Genomic DNA, 4,111 nt, shown 5'->3' with positions numbered 1-4,111 from the left:
GGTGCAATGTATCTCAAACCAAAGTAGAGAAAGCTAGCATTTACAAGTAATTATGATGCAAATGTTGACTTTTGATTTATTATAGCATTAATGATGTATTGATATCTCAAAAGCTTGAGTGAAATTGGTGGCTATTCAATGCTTACAATAATTAAAATAAAAGATTGAGTATTTGTTGTGGAGATTTGATCATCTTTTGCAACAGAGAAATATTTACGCAGAACTTACCTGGTGTTGGGCACATGGCCAAGTGGTTAAGACGTTTGTCTAGTGATCTGAAGGTCGCTAGTTCGAGCCTCAGCTGTGGCAGCATGTTTGTGTCCTTGAGCAAGGCACTTAACCACACATTGCTCTAGTGTCTGTGTGAGGAGTGGCGCCCCACACAGACTTCCAATCAGCACCTTGTAAGGCATGAAAATGCCCAACGCAGGCCTCTCGTGGTCTGAGTCAACGATTCCCACCCCCCCCAACCTGAGGGATTGAAATAGAAGCTGTGGGCAAAATGGAATAGAGATGACATTCTTGTCACTTACATTCCCCGCGTCTCACTGCTGTCTCTGAAAACAAAGCCTGCATTTAATCATTTTGTTACCTCCACCATTGACCCTTCCAATACCATACTGGCTGCCATCTTGACTCCTGTCACCATTAACTTAAGTAAGAAGCAGAATCAGGTCTGTCATCACTGAATAGGTCATGAAATCTGTTGTTTTGCAGTAGCAGTACAGTGCAAGACATGAAAATTACTAGAAGTCACAAAAATTAATAAATAATGCAAAAGGGAAATAGTGAGTAGTGCCCATGAGTTCAGATAGCTGATGGTAGAGAGGAAGAAGCTGTTCCTAAAACACTGTGTGTGGGTCTTCAGGCTCCTGTACTTCTTTCCCAATGGTAGTAATGTGAAGAGGGCATATCCCGGATTGTGAGGGTCCTTCCTGAGGCGCCACCTGTTGAGGATGTCCTCGTTGGTGGGGAGGTTTGTGCCCACAGTGGAGCTGGCAGGAGCTTCTTCTGATCCTGTCCATTTGGCACCTCCATAACAGGCTATGATGGAACCAGTCAGAATGTTGTCCACTATATATCTGTACACCAAGTTTTTGGTGACATACCAAATCTCCTCAAACTCCTAATGAATTAGAGATGCCAGTGTGCCTTCTTTGTGACTGCATCCAAATGTGGAGGCCAGGATAGATCCTCTGAGAAGTTGATGCCCAGGAACTTGAAGCTGCTCACCCTTTCCATTGTTGACCCCTTGATGAGGATTGGAGTGTGTTCCCCTGACTTCCCTTTCCTGAAGTCCACAGTCAATTTCTTAGACCTACTGATATTGAATGTGAGGTTGTTGTTGCGACACCACTTAGCCAGCTGATCTGTTTCACTCCTGTGCACCTCCTCATCAGTATCTGAAATTCTGCCAACAATAGTGGTGACATCAGCAAATTTATAGATGGTATGTGAGCTATGCCAAGCCACACAGTCATGAGTGTAGCGAGAGTAGAGCTGTTGGCCAAGCATGCAACATCTCCTGGACTGTCGGCAAGGAGATGTTATCACCGGTCTTCCGATGAGGAAGTCGAGGACCCAGGTGCAATGGGAGGTACTGAGGCCTAGGTTTTGAAGGAACTCCCTGCCAAATGTTGTCTCCCTATCAGTTTGTGGTTATTGGTACATCAGTTCTTCAGTTTCAATACTTTTACCTACATGTCCTTCCCCCACTCTTCACCTTCGAGGCTGCAATATTCTCTACCCTGGTCACCTGCACCACCCCGCAACCTGCTGCAGCACAGTGAGGCCCGTGTGCTCCAGAGGTCCCTTCCTAAACCTCTCCACTCACGCACTCTCCTTCCTCCCTTGCTGGGATATTAATGTCCATCTTATATCCTGTGTGGTCATTACTTTCTTCATGTTATAAAGGCCACATATCACTGTTATTAAGATGATTAATCGGCTCGAGATACATATTGTTTTGATCAGAGATTTCAATTTCAAAGTCATGCTATTAAATCTCCACAACAAGACCAATATTGGGAAATAACCTGCATTTATGCTGATAGTGGAAAACTATAACCTATAAAAATAGACTTTGCTTTTACTGAAGGTGATGCATTCTACTGAACTCATATTGTAACTGGCACAGAAATACTTTCTAAATCCAAAGAAAATAAATATAGCATGGAACGAAACTGCTTTAAGTTTATTTATTTTCCTTCCGCTGGAGAGAAGAAGATGAGGAGTCAGATTTAGGAGGTGGGGGGAGGGAGAAAGAAACTCATGGTTTCTTTTTTTTTCTCCAGTCCTGATGAAGAGTTTCAGCCCAAAACGTCAACCGTACTCTTTTCCACAGATGCTGCCTGGCCTGCTGAGTTCCTCCAGCATTTTGTGTGTGTTACTCAGAGTTTTTTTACTTTGAAAATAAGTGGACCTTTGAGCATTTTTTTAAACAATCTTCTTCATTATTATCTTGCACTTTATTGCCTACCTGCACTGCACTCTCTTTGTAGATTTACACTTTATTCTGCATTCTGTTAGTATTTACCTGCTCTTACCCTAATGTTCCATGAGCAGAATTAGGTCATTTGGCCCATCAAGTCTTCTCTGCCATTTCCCTCTCAACACAAACCCTCTGCCTTCTCCTCATATCCCTTCATGCCCTGACTGATCTAGAATCTATCAACATCTGCCTTAAATATGCCCAATGATTTGTCCTTCACTGCCACCTGTGGCAATGAATTCCACAGATTCACCAGTCTCTGTCTAAAGAAATTCTTCCACATCTTTGTTCTAAATGGACTTCCCTCTTTTCTAAAGTTGTGTCCTTTGGTCTTAGACTCCCCCACCATAGGAAACAGCCTCTCCGCACCCACTCTATCGAGGCCTTTCAGCATTCAATAGCTTTCAATGAAATCCCCTCACATTCTTCTGAATTCAGTGAGTACAGGCCTAGAGCCATCAGACTCTTCTCATATGATAAGGCTTTCAAGTCCAGAATAACTTCTGTGAATCTCCTTTGAACCTTATACAATGATAGCACGTCCCTTCTTCGATCATCACCATTATGTGTTGTGTCGTATGACGTGGGCCATCAATAGACCACGATTGTTCTTGGCAAATTTTCTACAGAAGTGGTTTGCCATTGCCTTCTTCCAGGCAGTGCCTTTACAAGACGCATTACCCCAGCTATTATCAATACTGTTCAGAGACTGTCTGACAACAGGCATCAACAGTTGTATGACCAGGACTTATGATATGAACCAGCTGCTCATATGACCATCCACCACCTGCTCCCATGGCTTCACATGATCTTGATTGGTGGGGCGAGAGGGGTGCTAAGCAGGTGCTACACTTACCCAAGGGTGACCTGCGGGCTAGCGGAGGGAAGGAGCACCTTACACCTCCTTTGGTAGAGACGTGTCTCCACCCCACCACACCTTACATAGACAAGAGGCTCAAAACTTCTCATAATACTCCTAGTGTGGCCTCACCAGAGCCTTAGAAAACCTTAACATTACATCCTTGCTTTTATATTCTAATCCTCTCAAAACGAATGCGGACATTGCGTTTACCTTCCTCACCACTGATTCAACATGCAAATTAACCTTTAGGGAATCCTGCACGAGGACTCCCAAGTCCCTTTGCACTTCAGATTTTTGAATTTTCTCTCAAAGATTCAAAGTACATTTATTATCAAAGTATGTATGCAGTATACAACCCTGAAATTCGTCTTCCCCTAGACAGCCACGAAACAAAGAAAATGGAACCCGTTTTAAGAAAAACGTCAAACCCCCATTGCGCAAAAAGAGAACAAATCACACAAATGGCAAGAAAAAAATGAACTATATACATAGAATACAAAGCACCAAATCACAACGATATCGAAAGAGTCCTGGTATATTCATTTCGGCTTGGTTCAATTCAATCCAGCATCGTGTCTCTTGCAAAGTGCAGGCCACAGCACAAGCCTGCCCCGATCAAAATCGCACATAGCAGCAACAAAAAAAAGGAGTACCCACAAAGCAGAAACACATCATAACGTGAACTACGGAGTCCAATCCACAACCTACATCAACTATATCTTGCCCAAGTGTCAGGACTCTGGCACCATCCCGTGGGA

This window comes from Mobula birostris, chromosome 7, assembly GCF_030028105.1.
Source record: "Mobula birostris isolate sMobBir1 chromosome 7, sMobBir1.hap1, whole genome shotgun sequence".
Taxonomy (NCBI): domain Eukaryota; kingdom Metazoa; phylum Chordata; class Chondrichthyes; order Myliobatiformes; family Myliobatidae; genus Mobula; species Mobula birostris.
This window is presented reverse-complemented; position numbering follows the sequence as displayed.